At 49.5% G+C, this 20,355-nt stretch overlaps 1 protein-coding gene across 9 annotated transcripts in view; it reads right to left on the bottom strand.

The window, feature by feature from the left end:
- The window catches only part of NEDD4L (NEDD4 like E3 ubiquitin protein ligase), a 342,878-nt gene that overhangs the window by 248,675 nt on the left and 73,848 nt on the right, over nucleotides 1–20,355 (bottom strand). The window contains exon 1 of one of the 9 annotated variants that reach the window (XM_072757963.1): nucleotides 6,688–6,970. The exons of 4 other annotated variants lie outside the window; for them this stretch is intronic. The gene's annotated coding sequence lies outside the window, so the exon portion shown is untranslated. Of the gene's footprint in view, nucleotides 1–5,850; nucleotides 6,335–6,687; nucleotides 6,971–20,355 lie in introns of those variants that run through there. 4 more of the 9 variants (XM_072757968.1, XM_072757961.1, XM_072757969.1 and 1 more) reach the window with 4 other exon arrangements.

Below are 20,355 nucleotides of genomic sequence, written 5' to 3'. Positions count from 1 at the left end.
CATGTGCTGGTCACTGGGATCATTCTAGGAGATAACACTATATAAAAGGGTGAGAGGTCGCTGGTACAAGGAGCAGCTGAAGTTGGCTTGGCTGCTACAAAAAGCTCAACTGGAGCACCACAGAAAAGCAACACCGCCAACTCCAATGAGAGCGTCGAGATGAACCTCACCTAGGGAGAAGCTGCAAATGGAATTGAGATGTGGTCCCACCAGAAACTTCAAGAAGCCACAGTATCCAGTGCCACAAATCTTAGAATGCTGTAAGGCATCAACCACAGGACAGCAGATGCTGAGGTGACAAGGCTAACAGGATTTGTGTAACCATTCATGGCTGAGGTCCCTGAGGCCAAGGACGCAGCCCCTCACCTTGAATCCATCCTACCTCCTCACTCCCCTTCTGTCACCTCAACACTGAAGGGTGTTCATTTCAGACCAATGTACCCAAAACAAAACCTTCATGGTCACTGGCTTCATATATAAAAGGAGGCAAGTCAGGCTCCTGGGTGGCTCAGTCGGTTAAGCCTCTGACTCTTGGTTTTGGTTCAGGTCACGATCTCAGGTTTCTGGGATGAGCCCCAAGGCGGGCACCCCCTTTTCTGTCCCTCTGCCCCTCCCCCTGCTCATTCTAAAATAAATATTTGAAAAAACAAAAAAAAATAAAAGGAGACAAATAAGCTAGATGTTCGATCTTATGTTGTCCAGAATCTCTGCTTCTTCTAAGGCAGAATTCACGGCCTTAAAATGTGCAAATGTGCATTATCAGATTTAACATTTCAGCTGAGCCTCATTATCCAGCAATGCCATTTTATTACAAAGCCCTAACATTAATAACTCATTAAGATAGTGACTGAAACATTCTACTTCCTAGTTTATTGGAATTTTACCTCGTGTTTTGAATCATGAATTTTTAATATTTTTTAAAACAGAAAGCTTATATTTTTTTTCAGTTTCCTCATAGGAAAAAAAAAAAGACCAAAGGATTTCATCTCAGTACTTGCTTTGATTTGTTTTTTTATTTAAAACTACCAAAGTCCAGTTTCCCAGCTTTTTTCCCAAACATAAAATAATCTCAATTACTACGTGGCTACATACGGCTTTGAAAGAGGTTTAACTACGTAGTACCAAAATGAACAATACAAATGTTATTTCCAACAGAATGCTTTTGTGGGGTTTTTTTTTAAAGATTTTATTTACTCATGAGACACACACAGAGAGAGGCAGAGACAGAGGCAGAGGGAGAAGCAGGCTCCCTGCAAGGAACCTGATACCGGACTCGATCCATGGACCCAGGGATCATGACCTGAGCAAAGGGCAGGGGCTCAACCACTGAGCCACCCAGGTGCCTCCCAACAGAATGTTTTTGGAGGAAAAGGTAAACAGAAATGTTAAGGTATTCCGTTTTAAATAACAGTAATGCTAGGCCTAGGTTTAACACAGCCTAGGATGCTAGGCTGTGTTGGTGCGCCAGTCTCCGCAAGACCATCTGAGATGGATTTTTAAATATTTTATGAAGTTTGATTATTTTTGAATTGTCCTAATATGGGTTTCTCCTGGGAGGGAACAAAGTCCAAAAGGAAATAGTCCCTTCAAAAGTGCTGGCACACACTTGTCCCACATCCGAACCACTGCCCCATCAGCGTCCAAAACCATCTGATGAGCCACTGCCTACTGTGGATACGCGTGGGCTTAGCCGATCCTGCCCTGGCAGCAGCTTCCAAGCATCCAGGCAGCCCGGTGGCTTCCCAGTTCTAGGTGGCGGTTGGGACTCAGCAGGTGTTCAAGGAAGCTGTGACTGTCACTCCACCCCTTGTGGTTCCCGCACACCATCCTGCAGCTCCCTTCGCACCCCGTGGTTCACTCGCTCTGAAAGCACTCTACTCGTGACGGCAGCAGAGGGGTCCATGGAGCCCTGAATGTACCCAAGTTTATCTACCACAGGATTGTGGCAAAGCAGGCAAAGCAAGGCCTGAATGTGTATAGTTTTCACCATAGGGAACTTTCCTTGGATTTATGGCTTTTTTTTTTAAAGGTCCACATCATATGTCCATTTTATTAAGAATTTTTCTAAAAAAAATTTTTTTTCTATGGAACATTTGTATTCCATTCTTTTGTCAATCCACCTCTGTTGAATGCTGGGGTTTTTTTTCCTGTTGTTTGAAATTAATGTTTAATTTTAATGCCAAGCACTTTGTACTTGCATTTAGACTGTTGACTTTGCCTTTGAATCTTCCAACAAGCACCAATGTCAACCTCTTTCCACTTCTAATTTAAATCTTTACAATTACAAGCCCTGGGACACACTCTGTACCTCTGCTGTTCCTCAGGTCCATCTATAAAGGGTCTGTTACACGTATGAGGGTGATCTTTTTAATTATCAAAGGAGAAACTGTGGGAAGATAGATACCGATTCACCCACAGGATGATAAAGCTTCTTATGTAAAACCATTCCACCCTCCAGAGCGGTTGAGCCAGGCCCCTTCTACAGCCCTGCATGCTCATTGAGCCTCCTCTCTCCTGAAACCCTGAGGATGAAGAACATGAGCCACCCTCCAAGTGCTGTTCACAATCAAAGAACATTAATACCAGCCGTACAGTCTGTGCATTTGCCATGATGGACAAGTGCTAGCTCCCTGCACGATTCTATGCAGGATGGTGTACTAAAAAGCTACAGGACCGGCAGGGAGCATCTTCTTGGATTATTGATTTTTCTGGAAGTCTCAATGAATAGGACAGTGGTTCTCAAAGTGTGGACCCCTGACTACCAGCACTGCCATCACATGGTAACTTGGTGGTCAGGCACCACCCAGAGCTCCAGAATCATTGGACTTCTGGGCTGAAGTCCAATGGTGTATGTTTACAGGCTCCCAGGTGATTTGGAAACACAATAAACTTTGAGGAGCAATGTCCTATTTTTTTTAGATTTTATTTATCCATGAGAGACGGGGGGGGGGGGGGGGGGGGGCGGTGGCGCGGGGCAGAGACACAGGCAGAGGGAGAAGCAGGCTCCATGCAGGGAGCCCGATGCGGGACTCGATCCCAGGTCTCCAGGATCACGCCCTGGGATGAAGGCAGCACTAAACCGCTGAGCCACCTGAGCTGCCCGAGGAGCAATATCGTATTAAAAAAACAAGGAAATACCATGGAGTAAAAATGGGTAATTTGCACTAGTTTTGAAGAGTTCCCATTTGCAATTGGCTGCTTTGGACTTATCTGCAGGAATGAACTCAGTCCCCTCTACCCAAGGAAATGTGTGTGGAGAGCTAATAAAATTTCTAAATGCCAAGGACTCCCAGATCTGTTATCAACCCTAACCCTCTTCCTCCGGCAACCCAGCCCTGAATCAGTCCATCTCTGAGCCAGCAGTGTTGGCAAGAATGACTGGGGTGGTATGCCAAAAGCCAAACAGATCCCATGTTCCTCACTCCTCTGCTCCAAGGCCTGGCAGAGTTTAAGAGTTGGGGTGGGGGTGGTAGTAAAGGGGGAGGAGAAGAGAATCTCAAGCACACCCCCACTGAGCGTGGAGCCTGACACAGGGCTCCATCCCACAGCCGAGATCATGACCTGAGCCAAAAGCAAGAATCAGATGCCCAACCACGTGCAGCCCCCCCACCCCCACCCCATAACTGTTATCATGAATCCCTCTGGGAAAACACACCTACCAAACATTACCAATAGTTCCTCTACGGGGTGAGAACAGAGAAGGCTTCCATGTTGGGTCTCATTTTCTATCATGCCTGAACTGTTGTTTCACTTAACCTTTATTCTTCCAAAGAGCATTTATTATACTTTCAAAATTAGAAATGAAATGGTTTTTATGAGGAAGTAGAACCACTTTATGCCCCAACAGCTTCTTGTGTCACCCAATATTTACCGAATCACACCGATGACATTTTTCTATCCCACGGAATAGATTGCTCAATGCCATCAAAAGTGAGTGAGCAGTATATTCACACACACACCACCCCCCCAGCAGTGATACAGCTGTGATCTCATTCTCCCCATGGGCCCAACCACGAACACTTGGGCATCCTGGTTGCCCCAATCCTGGGCTCTCCCTTGCACAGACTCACCTCACATAACCTCCTCTTTGCGCTCTCATACCACTCAGTTGAATTACTAATAACACCTGACCCAAGGTGTCCACCAGTACTAAAATACCAGTAAGCCTTGTCCAGGCCGCCCCTCTCTCTATGTGCATGTACCCACACAGTCCAGTGAGGCCAATCCAGTCTACAGACTCACCCTTCGAAGCCATCCTGTAAGCTACCAAGCTGTGGTGAGTTCTGTATTTTCACTGGGCCTTCGTATTTAGCAACCATTCCTGGAAAGCCTGCTATGCAGCAGAAATTTAAATTCTGAATTACTATATAGTTCATCCCTGACCTGAAGCAAACCGTGACACAGGAGTAAGAGGGATCATCGAAACAGGAGTAAGAGGACTAGAGCTGGGACAAACCCCAGAGAAGAAAGAAACAGGAGGAGAAAAGGTGAACAGGCCGAGCAGACACAGGGAGAGCAAGTCTGCAGCAGCCCCCTCTCCGAGCCGGTGGTCTGTATGCAGAGGTGGCATCGGATTTACAATCGTTTTAGGCGAGCATGTGAGGAATGCACATTTGGCAAAGGAGGGACTCCAAAAATCACGTCTGGGCAGAAAATGACACCCTAGGAAGTAATGAAGCCCCTGGTAGGGTTTTTAAAAAGTGGGTTTAGATTCTAATCTCTCTCTGCCTGGTTGAGGTGTGGCCTGAATTCCCTAAGAGTCAAAGTTCAAAGTCCCCTTGTACCTGGGAGTCTGGGATTTACACTAACTCACCTAAGGCAGGGGAGGCAAGATCCAGGTAGGCAGGGGGTCACGCTGGCCCTGATGAACTAAGGTCATCCATCCCCGATGAGCTAAGGCCTCTCCCGTGTGGAAAATAGTGCCCTGGCCTTGATATCCACCAGCCCCCACCGCCGTGCAGCCGCCAGCAGCAGGACCTGCCTGCTCAGTGGGACCAGTCACCTGGAGATGAATACCTGTACCCTTGGGCGGGGGGGGGGGGGGGCTCTTTTCTCCCTCTACCCCTAAGCAAATGCTCAAAGCAATCTAGCTATCTCTGATCTAAAATGCATGTTGTCAGGCCAAATAAATGGTGCTTTGCATTTTCTCCTCCATTTAAGCACTAGAAACAAAGGTTTCAAACCAGTAGTTAGAATTTCCCCACACAGAGGTGGATGGTGCAGGCCAGCAGGGTAATAAACAGCAGATAAGCGGACGTGTCCCACTGCAGAACAAAAATGCACCACCCCACACTCAGCCATTTACATTTAATTCTTCACGAAAATATTTTAACAAATAAGGAAACATTTAAAACTAAAAATCTATCTTTCTTCCAAAAAAATAACAGTTCAATATTCAGTACTGGGAAGAGCCTTACTCAGACAAAACACACAGAAATAAACTCCCATCCCCAGGAAAGCTTCAATTCTCAAATAATTTAAGAGAAACATTCACAGGTGCCCATTTCTTCCTCCTTCAAGAAAAATTCTCAACTTCTGCAGTGTGCATACATTTTAAATCCACTCATTTTCTTAAATTCTCTCCCCACCCCCCCCACCCCCCAAGCAACATCTCCATTTAAGAAAACCAATCAGGCTCATTTAGACTCATTCCTAAAAAAAGTTCCCAATCCTGAGGCCTGAACAAAATCCTTCCAGAAAGCAGTAAACTAGGTCAAGTATGTTGGAGATGAATTACCAGCTCAGGAACCTTGAGGTCACCTAACACTGCTATGACTGTGGAAGAATTTCCAGTTTTATTAAAGTGTCCTGGGAAGGCAAAGCCACCTCCCCGACCGAGGCAGGTCTTACCAGGTGGCATTCATCCCCTACACGCGAGACGTCTCATTTAGGAGACTGCAAATACACTCAATGTTACAAGTGAGGTGAAGCTGGCACACCCGAGGGCAGCGGCAGTTCTGAAGAGTATGCAGAAGGCTCCGCTGCCACGGAGGGGCACCTTCCACTGCCAGGTGGCAGGTGGACGGACGGCACCTCGACTCGCCCCCAGGAAGGCCTGCCTCTGGTTTGCTCCTCTCCAAACCCTGCGCTCTTGCCCATCTCTGGTCACATGGCAGGTGCCGCCGGGACTTACCACCTGGCCACCCGAGATCCTCCGAGCCCTGCAAGGCTACCTCTTCGGGAGCCAGAGCCTGCACTCCGGGCAGGTGACATCAGCTGTTGGTGCACCTCCGCCTTCTGTAAACGGTGACCCTTTCTTGGGAGTAACGCTTTCAATGGTCAGCTTTTCCCTCTGCAAAAGCTTCCTCCTCTGCTACTTCCAGGTTGTGCAATCACAAATCACACAACCCGCTGGAGGTTTCTCAGAAACAATCTGCCTTGTCCCACTCGAGATGAACACATGAGGTTCCTTGTATGTGCGAGACTATTAATAAGTATCACTTGGTAAAGGGGCGCTGAAGTTCTTACCAACCTCTTAGAAGCAAAATCAAATAACGAAATCTTAAAATACAAAAACAAAAACAAACAAACAAAAAAAGGTTCACCTTTCTTCCAAGAAAAATGTAATGATCCACCGTACACTGGCCTCTTCCCACAAAAAGCATATAATTTAGTGTCACGGCTGACCTGTAAGACAACCCCTACCTCTCCCCCAAATTCATATGTTGAAGCCCCAACTCCCTGTACCTGAGAATGTGGCTGTATTTTGAGAACAGGCCTTGAGAGAGGTGATTAAGTTAAAAGGAGGTCGCTTGTGTGGCTGGAATCCCACCTGCCTGCTATTCCTTAGGAGAGGCCACATGGACGCACACAGAGAAGACCACCTGCAGACAAACGGAGCACACAGGCATCTACAGGCCAAGGAGAGAGGACTCAAAGAATCAATCCCACTGGCACCTTGGTCAAGAACTTCCAGAAATAAATTTCTGCTACTTACACCCCCCAGCCAGGGGTACTTTGTTCTGAGCCTGAGCAGACTAATAGGGTTGGGAAGAGAAAACAAGACTCAAGTGACAGATTAGCTAAGCAAGACAACACGTGTAAGATGTAACATCAAACAGACAGGTGATTCCAGGAGGCCAAGGGGAGAGCGCCTCAGGTCCAAGGCACACGCCTTGACAGCTGAGCCCCACTGTCAGCCTAGCCCCTTCTGCAGGGCACAGACGTCACCAGGGCCAGGAGCAGACCTGGCAGGCGGGGTGGGGGCTGGCAGGATAGGATGGGATGCGCTGGCGGATAAGACAAGGGGTAACAAAGGGAGGCCACATGCAGTAAGAGGACATTCAAAACCCCAAGTGAGAAATGACCAACAAAAAACTGGACAACAGGCAGGAAGAACCAAGCCTGTGCTATACAATCAGCAAATGCCCACTGGAAATAGTGGCCCATCTCCCTCCTCACTGTATTCACATTACAATGTGACTTAATACCTCTGAATTTAGGAAAAAATTAACCATTTTAACAACACTGTTGATGCAAAAATGAGCCTTCAGAGCCGTGGTATAAATAATGACCACCGTGATAACTCACAGACAGGAGTGCTGAAGCTCAGGGAGGGCTGTAACTGGTCCCAGATCACGGGGTGCGAGAGGAAGAGGCTAAGTAGAAACACAGATCTTTCTACAACAGTGCTGCTCAACCGGGGGGGGGGGGCGACTCGGTTGTAAAAGGGGAATTGGTCCATGGGTCAAGACATCTCTGATTGCTGCGGGGAGGTGCTATCTCTGCTGAGATCTCCTGGTACGGACTCACAGGAAGTGGGGGCCCGAGCCACTGCGGGAACACACACCATCCCTCCCCTCTCACCCAGCCCACGGGGACCCCTTCTCCTTCATCCTTCCCCAGAGTGCTCCCACACTTGCCACATGTGAAGCTGGGCTCTGCATGGAACACAGGCAAGGGGGAGGCCCACAGTTGTCCCAACACTTCCCAGGGCCAGGGCTGATGGCCAAGCCCGACTCCACAGCAGCCTCCAAACCCCTGCTCCTCCACTGGTCAGTAAGAGGCTTCCTGCCATACTATCCACAGACCACCTGGCCCATCACTCAACACCCCTGTATCCTATCCCTTCTTCAAAGGGGACACTGGAGCCTGGGTCACCATCTTCCTCACTGGTCCAAATTCTGCATGATCTTAAATGATGTCAGGGCCCACCACGGTGGGGCCCCCTCGGTTACCTAATAGCCTCTGAGCCCCAGACCTGGGCTCACATTCGGCCTCAACCAGCCACAGCTGCGCTGGTCTTCACTACGGCTCAGAACCGCCCAGCCTCTGCAACCACCACCCCAGCACCACCACCACCCTCCAAATTTCAGGTGTCCCCAGTTCCCTTTTCTGAGGGTCAAGAGAGCAACCAAATAAGAGGAAGTGAAGTTAATTCCAGGGTTAATTAAAGGTTCACTCCAAAAGTCTGACACAGAGTCAGCATTTTTCTACATTGTGTCTTGCAGTCCTATGGCTCTGCAAGATGGGCACTGCTACTACCATCTCCACCCTATGAAATAGAGATTTTGAGAAAACCGCTCTTGACAACTGAGCCAGTGAGCAGTACAGGCAACCAGAGCTTGGACGCAAAGCACAACTGCTTCCACAGGAGTCAGTGAAAAATGCTTTCAAAATCACTAATAATCAAAGGGATGCAAATAAAAAACAAGAGTATAGGTTTTCAGCTCAGCAAACTGACAAAGAGCAAGAAAGAGCGACAATACCCAGGCTGATGAAAATCTCGGGGAGGGGACAGGTACTCTGTTAGAAGACAGAAAATTGATATGGTATTTCTAGAAGACAATTTGGCAAAAACACATGAAAGCCTTAAGCAGCAAAGAGCCTGATGTAAACAGTCCATTTGGAAAAATCCACCTGACAGAGCCACACAGACAAATGGGCCAAGATGCATTTACAAGAATATTCATTAAGGGGAAAAAAACAAACAATTCACTAGACATCATCTACTGGGACTGGTTAAACCCATTAGACTCATAATTATCATGACTACTGTTAGCATTGTTACGCCAGCCAGGGTTCACTGCTAATGCTTGGACTTAATTTTATTTAATACTCACAACTTGGTGAACTTTACAAATAAGGAAAATGTTGCCTAAGTCGTAACAAACTGGTCGGTCAGGCCATAATGAGTAGCTCAGCTGGAATCTGACCCCAGAATCCGTACGACAGAAAAGATAAAGTAGATGTCCTATCTGTTGATACCGGAAAATGCTCTTAACATATATATAATTCATAGTAAAAATAGAAGGCGACATTAGAACAGAAGTCGATTCCAGATTTAATTCTTTAAAATGACACTCAGTGCTGGCTACTGACAGTCTTCTCCACTCCAAAGCCACCGTCCCTTCTCTGCTCTGTGACACCTGGCTTAGGACCCCACAAACTGCACTTCCTGATGCTCTTTCCAGGTGGCTCCCAGTCAGGGCCCAGAGGAGGCTGTGTCCTCCTGTCTGTCCCTCCTGCCTCCCCACTGTCCCTGTCTCCTGCCATCAGCAGTGACTCCAACTCCACCCGGCACTGACCTTGAGCCCGCCCGCCCCCAGAGGCTGGAGCACATGCCGTCTGTCCCCCAGGGGCTCAGCACCCCTCCCCTGCTGGGCCTCCTCCCAGCCCTGTCTGTGGTTCAGATCACCCCAGCTCTTCCCTCGTTCCCACAGCCCGGGGGGTGGCACCTGTTTCCTACAGATACCATTTCTGGGTTATCTCAGATAACCAGGGTGACCCCCTTTCCGTTCATCCTCCACACCTGTGTGAGCAGTTCTTTTCCGTTGGAGCCTGACACTACCGAGCACACAATCACTTAGCTGCTCAGTAGGGGACACTCCCAGCTCCTAACCTCGCACCAGGGGCTCCTCCAGGCACCTGGGACACACACCTGGAAAGAGAGGCCCCATTCTGCTCTCGGGTTAGACGTCTCACAAGCAGGTCTGCCTGCCTGCAGAGAATGGGGTTCACATATGCTGGAAGATCAACTAGCTGCTCTTATTTCCGTCTACTGAGATTGGTGGCTCATTTTTATCTCTCCTTTTTCTATGGGTTTTTTTTCCTCCTAGTATTTACTTTCAGAGTCAGAAAATTTAATAAATAATTTTAAAATAAAGTAGAAAAGTAAACCTTCCTCTCCATAATGCTTCATCAGTAAGGTGGCCCTAGAACTAGCCTGGAAAATAAGAGACACCCTGCTCTCTGTATATAACCATGGTCCTTCAGCCATATTTGGGATAGAACAGTCTGTTCTGGACAGAGAGGACAAAACCAAAAGGGTTCTTAAATGCCATCACAGTAACAACAAAGACTAACCGAAGCACCAGCTATTTTTCAGCAGAAAGCTATGACTTAACACCTAAAGTGGTATTTGAGATACTCCGCGTCAGACCACAGAGGAAAGGCCTGCCCATTTTATGTATTCATTAACCCTCTCCTTCCCTACATGTGAGATAACAGGGCCTCGTGGTTCTGGACCAGCACCTGCAGAACCCTGAGCTGGCCCCCCATCCCTCCCCTTCTCCCTTCCTCTGATGGCTGCGGAAACCCAGGCTGGCCTGTCGCAGAGCCGACCACGCTGTCGAACCACCCTGCCAGCAGGAGGGATCAACTACTTCCTATTGCCTCCTTTCACCATCCCATCCACCGCCTCCCTGCGGACCTGGATGCAAAACACAGGCCAGCACAGTTCACTGGAGCTCTGAGAACATAAATATCCTGCTGGGCGCTCTCCTCTTAGCTTACTTCTGATCCCGGAACAGCACCGCCGCGTCATTACCGGCACTGGGTCTGTAAGAAGAAAGACCTTTAGTCTTCCAGAGCCTGTCATCACTGCAGAAAAGGAGGAAGTATGGAAGTTAAGAAACTGCCTTTTTGAGAATACTTAGGAGAACTGTCCAGTTCAGGAGTTACCGTCAGTGATGTGTCCTCAAACCCTTTTTGCAAGATCAAGGCAACTGAGATCTGTCAAACAAGGCTGAGTCAAGTGTTACACGTGAAGTCAACCATGGAGATGTATTTTTCAGCTCTGTAACCCTAGGCATGGTATTAAGCCTCAGTTTCCCTATCAGCAAGCGGGGATATAATCCTCTACCTGGGAGCGCTGGGATGCCACTTACAAAGCGAGTAGGACAATTAGTAGCTGCCACACGAGAGGGGAACAGCACAGGTCACTTCCAGGTCAGAACTGGGAGCCAGGCCTCCAGACCTCTAACCAGGAACGCACCCCCCTGTGTCTCCTGCCTTCTCTCCATCAACAGGGTGGTTTTCAATGCCGATCCAACCCTGAAGCCTCATCTCCCCTCTCCCAATCTTGGCTTCTAAAGACTCTGCCTGAATCCAAATATTGGTGGCTTGATAATCAAACACCTGAGATAAAGGTTCCTCTTAAAAAGAGTTAAAACAGAGGCAGCCCGGGTGGCTCAGCGGTTCAGCACCTGCCTTCAGCCCAGGGCGTGATCCTGGAGATCCGGGATGGAGTCCCAAGTTGGGCTCCCTGCATGGAGCCTGCTTCTCCCTCTGCCTGTGTCTCTGCCCCTCTCTGTGTGTCTCATGAATAAATAAAAATTTTAAAAAGAGTTAAAACTATTAGAGAGAATAACAAAAGACAAGGTTTGTCATTTTCAAGCTCTCTCTGCTGTTGCACAAAAGATGTAAAATTAAATTCTCATTTCAAGGCTCTTCATTATCTGAGCCTCAACATTCCTTAAATACCTGGCATTAAAATGCTAAGTGCAAAGATCTTTTCCTGAACAAACAGGCTTGGTTATGCCAGTAATGAGAAATTTATCAAATGCAGTTGTTTCTACAAAACAGAATAGAGTGCAAGTGAGATTCCCAAAACTCCTTTTATACAGCTGGAGTTTAAAATCCTGCCACTCAGAAACCACCGGAGGTTTACAGCATGTGATCGCCCAGATACCAGGCTACCACATGCCGCTCCTCTATGCCCCAGTAGGAAGACACAGGGTACTCCTTTTGAGAACTGAAGGAAATTGCAGATGTGAAGTCAGAATCAGAATTTAAAAGTGAATGATTCAAATTCAATTAGAAATTTTGCAGGGGGGCAGCACCTGGGTGGCTCAGTTGGTTAAGTGTCTGCGTTCCACTCGGGTCGTGATCCCAGCGTCCTGGGATGGAGCCCCACATCTGGCTCCCCGCTTGCTTGGTGGGGTGTCTGGCTTCTCCCTCTGACCCTACCCCCCCACACCCACTCATGTGCAAGCTCTCTTTCTCACAAATAAATACATAAAAAATAGAAATAAAAACAAAATTTTGCAGGGGAAAGAGTGACAAAACCTGTGCCTGCCTGCACTACGTGCATCTGGAATTTGCCATGACCACAACCTCATTCTTGTCCTCACAGGATGGTCCAGCACTGTTTCCACATCCCTGTGAGTCTCATCAGACAGCGGCTGGGAATGCGAGCACCAAGCCAGGTTCACAAACCACAGGAGCAGGCTCCAGGATTCAATTTAGGAATTTAGGGAAATTTTCCAATACCCCTACTAGTTACATTCAATCTAAAGGACATGTACACACACAAACGCACATATATGTAATCCTAATACTAGTCACGACACACATTACACTATAGTGTCTGGGGGAAAAGTAGAACTTCATATGAATTATGATTATTTGTATAGGAAATAGGGACCAGCTTTCATACTCGGGAGTAGGAATGACGAGACCAGAGTAAACCATCACCGAACGAAGTGATCTAGCACTTCAGTGTTCAAAATAAGGGCACTCTGTAGCTGGATGTTCAAAGAAAGGAGCAATGTTTTGTCTTATTTCCAACCCCACCCCTGATGGATTAGAGGAATCTTACTTTATGCTGTAACTTGAGATTATTTCACCACAGCCCAACAAACCCTACTTGCCTCTCAGTGATAATACCACCGTGTAAGAGCTCCTATTTTTCTCTAACCTGAATAATTCACATTGTTTTCTGAATAATTCACAGCCTCATGGGTGGGAGACAATCAAAGCTGCTTTTAAAATTCATCACCGCATGTCCTGTAAAGTGAAGACCCAGATGGCTAGTAGGAAAGAAGAGAAGCCCCTCATCCGCTGATGAGCACTAGCCTAGGTATCGGCCACTTGTGCCAAGACAGTTAGTGTCCTCCTCCCATGCAGGAGAAAACGGAGGCCCAGAGGAGAGAGACGAGCCTAAGGAACTCATGGGGCAGGGGGGCCTCACAGCCAGGTCTATCTGCCCACAAAGCCCACCCTCCTCCCCAGGATTCTGAAGACAGCATCGGTTATCACCAGTGTGACAGTCATCTATAGCAAGGTGAAGTCCTGAATGCTTCCCCCACAGGCCTCCAGCAACCGAGAAAAAGCAGCAGTGACTCAGAGCAAAGGCAATTTCACCTGTTTTATCTCTGGCAGAGACCTGCGGGTGGCAGAGGGTGGCACAATGGATCCATTCAACCATTCAAGAGCTGAACTTTGCTGCAGGGGGTGGGGGGACTGGATGAATTACACGAGGAAGCCAGTCCTTCTCCTCGAGAAAAACACTGAAAATACACCACTAAAAATGGAAAGGAATCCTTTGCCCAGAAGTGTACAAAAGAATCCACTGATGACTATACAAAGGAACCAATCTGATTGGAATTCTTGCAGCATGCAGCACCAATCTGCATTTTTGTAACACGACCAGGGGACAGGCTGTGTATTTCCTAGTGCGGCAGCCCTTCGCCGGACAAACAGGGGGCTTTTTATGAGCCCTGGGAATTAGGATTTTCATCAAGAAAGAAAAAAATCCAACTTGAGCTGTCCTTGATCTTTGCAACTGAATCACCCTGTTACACATGTGCCAGGAAGCCAGCCCGCTGGGGCCAGGTGCAGATACCTTAGAGCTGAGTCCACTTTCTGGATGCTCCCTCCATTCCTCACCTGGATGACCTGCCCAGCTCCTAGCTGGTGTCCCTACCTCTGCTCTCACCCTCCTCCAGGACGAGGCCAGGGAATCAAAATATAAATCTGAAATCAACACCCTGAGGAAAAGACTCTATCTCCAGGGGCCCTTGACAGGTCTACAAAGCCCCGACCTCACCTGTATCATTCACCAGCCTTGCTCCACTGCTTTCATCCCACGCTCTGCGCTTTGGCCATAAGCCTCCCCTCTCCTGGAGTCAGCAAGGGAAGCAGATGTGTGAACACAGCGGCTCTGCAGCGAGCTGGCTCTACCCAGCCAGATCCAGACAGCTCTACCAGAACGCAGAGGGACTCTGTTATCAAGTAACTTAGACAACAGACATCTTTCACCTGTCCCTACCTACCACCAGATTTAGGTTTTTCCCCTTTTATTTGTATTTTTTTTCAACAGATGTGCATTACTTTAAGCATATTTTTTTCTTTTTGAAGATTTATTAATTTGAGACAGAGTGAGTGAGAGAGGAAGAGCACCTGAGAGGAGGGAGGGTCAGAGAGAGAAGCAGAATTGCTGCTGAGCCGGGGGCTGGTGCAGAACTCGATCCCAGGATCCTGGAGTCGAAAGTAGACGCCTAACCCACTGAGCCACCCAGGAGCCCCTTAAGGTATCATAAAATAATTCTTTTTTATTACAAAACAATAGGATGTATTAAAATGATAAAATGGATTATTCTCTAAGTGGATTAGCCTCATTCTCTCCATGTCATCAAAACAAAGTTTCAGTTCATTAAGGATCATGTCCCTTGAAATGAATAACGGAGGGTGCTGAGAAATGTCATTGAGGATCTCCTATTTGGCATGAGAGAGGCAATAAGGAACCCGATTATCTGCTCCAAATTACCCTCTCTCCCAGCTCGGCCCTAGGAAATGTGCAGCTCTTGCCTTTTAAGCAGAGTAATAGGAGTTTAATTTGCATTGTTAAATGACCAACATATTAAGGGAAAGTCAGTAAGTATGAGCACTTCAGCTTTAAGGGCTTCACCGGCAAGCCGAAGGCAGAGTACGAGGACACAGGAGATGGTCCAGAGAACGAGCAGACACCAGGCGGCAGTGATTGGTGACTCCTGTGAAACAAGACAGCGAGGTCCTCCTGAGATTCTGGGATCGTGCTGTGTCAGCCATATGGTGCCTGATCCTGCCCCTTAGCCAAGGAGCAAGAAGGCAGGGGATGGAGATGCTTATTTCCTACAGTTAGTAATTTATCAAAAAGAGTAAAGGGACTCACTTGTCGGGCCAAGTAAGTATCCTCACCTGTGCACATGCTGAGCCCTCCACCTGGAGCGCCTTTCCTTACAGCAGCCCCAGCACGTGCCCCAGCTCCCCGCAATACCCTCAGTCCACACAGTGATGGCGACACCACGGTTTATTTCCTCTGTGATTCTTAGCTCTGCCACTTGTTCTTTCTGAAGAGCCTTAGGGAGATGGGGGAGGGGAGGGGAGGGGGAGAGGAGAGAGGATGGGGGGAGGAGCAGGAAAGGGAAGGGGGATGAGGAAGAGAAGGGAGGGGGAAAAGAGGAGGGAGGGAGGGAGAGGAGAGAGGATGGGGGAGGAGCAGGAAAAGGAAGGGGGATTGAGGAAGAGGAGGGAGGGGGAAAACAGGGGAGGAGAGGGAGAGGAGGAGGGAGGGAGGGAGAGGAGAGAGGATGGGGGGAGGAGCAGGAAAGGGAAGGGGGATGAGGAAGAGGAGGGAGGGGGGAAAGAGAGGGGAGGAGAGGGAGAGGAGGAGGGGGGAGAGGGAGAGGAGGAGGGAGGGTGGGACGAGGAAGAGGGAGGGGGAGGAGAGGAGGGGGATGGAAGGCGAGGGCACAGGGACTCACCGCAGCAAACCTAGAGCATCGCCAGCCGTAAGCGGTCACCTAGCTTGGTGTTTTCAACACACAAGCCACACAACCCATGGTTATGAAATCAGCTTAGCGCATCCTATTTAATGAACCAGACAGAAGAGAGTCAATGAGCGCACTAAGCCAGAAAGAGTCAGCACACACGGAAGAGAGGGGAGCCACCATCCCGCAGAGGCCCCAAGGCCAGGGGAAGCCAGGGGGACGCAGGCAGAGGGCCCCGTCCAGATCAGGCCAGGGCCTGGAAGGGTCTGGAAGGCTCTCACCAGCACAGAACACCTCCTGGGACTGGGATCCTAAGGAAGGGCTGGGGAATAAGGACGGGCCAGGACCTGAGAAAGCACAGCCACGCAGGACATTCCTCGGTCACAGTCCAGACAAAGTCGCGGCAAGGTCCCCACGAAGTGCCACCTGACCACCAGGGCAATGGACAGGGGCTGCGGGGGGCAAGGCCTGGCCTCCCAACCAGGAATCCCGTGTGAGGCCACCAAACCGCGCGGAGAGCTGGAGACAAGCTACAAGCACGGTCCCCAGCGATGAGCGGCCACCGCCCAGACGGGCAGCGGGGACACAGTTAGAGGCTCCCCTCTCTCCCCCCACATTATTACCTGTCAGCGGTGAGCCTCTCCTTCCCAGCTTCCGCGCCCCCCCAAGAAAGGCCCACGTCCCATCGGTGTGCACCCTCCCCTGCCTCCCGCACCCAGGCTCCCCGCGGGGCCCCGGGCCTCCCACAGCCCCAGGGCTGCCCCACCAGGCCCTGCTGAACCCCCTGGCAAGCAGACCCCCCCAAGTCTTCGAGGCGGCCTGGGCTGGGACACGGAGTCCAGGGAACCAGTTTCCCATATTAACGAAAGAAGACCAGTGGGCAACACGGCCCAGACACGACACGGGGTGCACGGCTCACCAGCAGAGCCCCGGCCACAGCCTGCACCCTGACCAAACCTCACACCCACCAAGGTTAACTTCCGAAAGCGTCAAGGTGTTCGGAACCCCTGGGTGGCTCGGCAGTTGGGCATCCGCCTTTGGCTCTGGGCCTGATGCCGGATTCCCAGGATCGAGTCCCGCATTGGGCTCCTTGCACGGAGCCTGCTTCTCCTCCCCGTGCCTGGGTCTCTGCCTCTCTCTCTCTCATGAATAAATAAATAAAATCTTAAAGAAAAACAAAAAAGACTTGAGGTGCTCTCTGCTTTTAGAAAGCCACTAAATATTGCTTGTCACACTCAAAATAACTGTTTTTGCCAGATCACACCCCTTATCGCCCTTGAATTCACGGTAAATATATACACAGTCCCTGACTTACAATGGTTCAACCTTAGGATTTTTCAACCTGGCGATGGTGCAAGAGCGATCCAGTCAGTAGAAACCTACTGGAAGTTGGACTGTGGATCTCGCCCCGGGCCAGCGACGTGCGGTGGGGCCTCTCCCATGACGCTGGGCAGGGGCAGCGACCTGGCTCCCAGGGGGCCAGCGAGCGACCCAGCTGCTGCCCCCCCCACTCCCGTGCCCAGCCGCGCTCCGTTGGCCCCACAGTGGGGTTGTCAGCACGTGACACGAGGCCGTCCACACCTGACCCTCAAACAGGCTTCATGTGCGAGGACTTTGCCCACCTGCAGGCTCGTGTGGGTGTTCGGAACCCAGGTGAGGGAGGCCTGGCCTAGCTCTGATGGTCTGGGGGTTAGGGTAGTAAATGCATTTTCAGCTTCTTATATTTTCAACTCCTAATGGGTTTATTTTTTTTTAAGATATATTTATTCATGAGACACACACAGAGAGAGGCAGAGACCCAGGCAGAGGGAGAAGCAGGCTCCATGCAGGGAGCCTAACGTGGGCCCCATTCCGGGACCCCAGAATCATGCCCTGGGCCGAAGGGAGGTGCTCAACCACTGAGACACCCAGGCGGCCCAGCCGATGGGTTTATCAGCAGGTAACCCCACTCTAAGTAGAAGAGGTCTGTAGTTAACAGTAACAGGTGACCAAATGTTTAAGTACTCAGGAGAAACTCTTGAGAATTTTTAAATCTGATCCATTTATTAATTTTTTGCGTGTGTGAATTAAGAAAACCTGAGTGGCACAGAAGGTTGACCCTCCAATTCTTGGTTTCAGAGGGTCATGATCTCAGGGTGGTGAGATCGAGCCCCACTGAGGCTCTGTGCTAGGCGGAGAGTTGGCTTCTCCTCTGCCCCTCCCACTTGTGCTCACTGCTGTCTCTAAAATAAATAAGGAAGGAAGGGAGGGAGGAAATCAGGCTATGATTCCATGTTGGTGGCAAAACCTGCCATCCAGTGGACGCAGGATTGCGGGATAACAGTTCAGTTTTGATGGGAGTCAAGGGAACAAAAATGTGCCCAAAGGAAACTACTAGAACAGAGCCAGGTCTGGAATGGCCTCTCTTCACATCGCCCACATCTCAATGGCCGATTTCCTTGGCTTTGCTGGTTCCTTCCGGAATGCCTTTGCTCCTTGGCTTAGAGCTACCCCAAACCTGAAAAGCTCCCTTAAATCCTTCTTCCTCCATAAACCTTTCCATGGCTACTTCAGACCCTTCTCCGGTCCCGTCCCCCTCTGTGAATGTCCACTGCGGTCACCTCCTGTTTCACAGAGCAAACAAAATCGCTTCAGGAAGGACAGAGGACCTGACCTGAACCAGAGCTACCCCAGCCTCTCCCCGCACCCAGCTCCAGCTCTGGGAGAGGGCACTCAGCACACGAACAAGGCGGCACTTGTGCCAGGCCCCGAACAAGCAGACCGTTTGTCATGAAGGCCACTCTGCCCGCAGCTCACTCAGGCACAGTGATCTCAACTCAGGCGCAGGACTCGGTGGAAAGTTCTTCCTTGAAATCCCACTTTCTCTGTTCATGTAGAACAATCACCCCTTTTTTTGGCCAAGTGATTAAATGCTGGAAACTGCTTCCTACCGAGAGCCAAAATTGGCATTAACCTCCACAATAAACGCTCAGGAGACATCCTCAGCATGTGCACTCTTCTCTCCTTTATTTACTTGCTTTACCTCGAAGACACAAAAAGCTTCACATGGAGCCTGCATTTATAATCTCCCTTTGATTCCCTAGCGGATGCAGTGAGCCCCGGGTTTGCCCGTCCAACTACCTGTGTTCAGCGTCGGTGGGGGAGACGGGGCAGGCAGGGCGAGCGTGTAGCTCCCGGCCAAGCTCGCCGAGGGCTGCTGACATCAATGAGCAAACTGGAAGTCCAGTGTCTTCTCTAGGAAACGGGCGCAGGCTGTCTGAATAAGCTGGGATCTCCCTACACCAGGCTCGTTATTCCCCTGCTCTCTCTGGCTCCTCTCTCACCGTGCAACCCAAAGGCGAACAAAACCACCCCACAAATCAAGAGGGGGGAAGGAACACTCAAGGCCACGCACCAGGAATACCAATGAAGAAAACTTTCTCAATGCATTAACTCCAGAAGAAAAGCCAAGAACCAGTGGGGGGAATTTACTAGAAAGAGGTTGGCTGCAGCCAAGTATGCCAAAGGTTAGTTTCTGCAGAATGCCTCAAGATCACACGACTCGGAATTTTTCACACTCGGCACTCACGGAACTTATAGGGAGAAAGAAAAAGCGATTTTTCCGTATCTCAGTTCAAGGTCAGATGGCCTCTGCCTCAAGGTCAATAGACAATTAGAAGGGCCAACCAAGAAAGAAGGCCCCGCAAACACAACCCAGCCCTGCCTCTCAGAGGAGACACAAACACTGGTGATTACAGCAAACTACACTTTGGAGAGAGAGAGAGAGAGAGAGAGAGAGAGAGAGAGAGAGAGGGAGAGAGGGAGAGAGAGAGATGAAGCTCCAGCAGGAGGCCAAAGTCACCAGGGATCTCAAGATGCGGGGACAATCTGCCATCATCAGCCCTTCCCTCCTCATCCAGAAGGCTCAACACTCACTTCTCCTTCGGTCACTCCTATTCACCACACAGCATGGGAGGGGTTACTCCAGGCAGGCATCCCATCCCAGCAAGGGGGTCACACTGCCTCCAGGGAGCCAGGAATACCTCAGCAAGAAATTTTTTTTTAAAGGGGGGGGGTGGAGTACAGTCCCCTCACCGCAAATGCAGTTCCGAATGGAAAGACAACATAATTCTGAAATTCCACTTAGCACGTGGAATCGCTTTGATGGATTTGGGGGACACAGGACCGCAAAACTTGAATCTCAAGAAATGAAGTTCTAATTCCCTAATACCTCACAATCTCATCCCCCCCAAAGGGGACAAAACTAATACCGAGACTTGTTAGGAGGCCTACAGGAGCTCATACTCCACTTGTGAAGCACTTAGAACACAGAACAGAGGGAGCGCTCACTATGCTAGCATTTTCCTCACCATCGTGAAACATACTGAAGGAAGCAGTCTACGTGCATGGAAAGGGAAAGGGAAAGATCCGTTTGCTTCACTGGATTGGAAGATTAAGGAATAAAATCAATTTGCAGTTTTTAACTCATTTAAATACATGCACTTCTTTTCCATGTACACACACGCACACGTACAGAGGTTAATGCTAGGAGTATATGATCTAAAGTAAAGAAGATGTGAATTCAAGTCCAAATCCAGCCACTCTTTGTATTTCTCTGAGCTCC

The sequence above is a fragment of the Vulpes vulpes genome, chromosome 5 (genome assembly GCF_048418805.1).
Source record: "Vulpes vulpes isolate BD-2025 chromosome 5, VulVul3, whole genome shotgun sequence".
Lineage (NCBI taxonomy): Eukaryota > Metazoa > Chordata > Mammalia > Carnivora > Canidae > Vulpes > Vulpes vulpes.
This window is presented reverse-complemented; position numbering and strand designations above follow the sequence as displayed.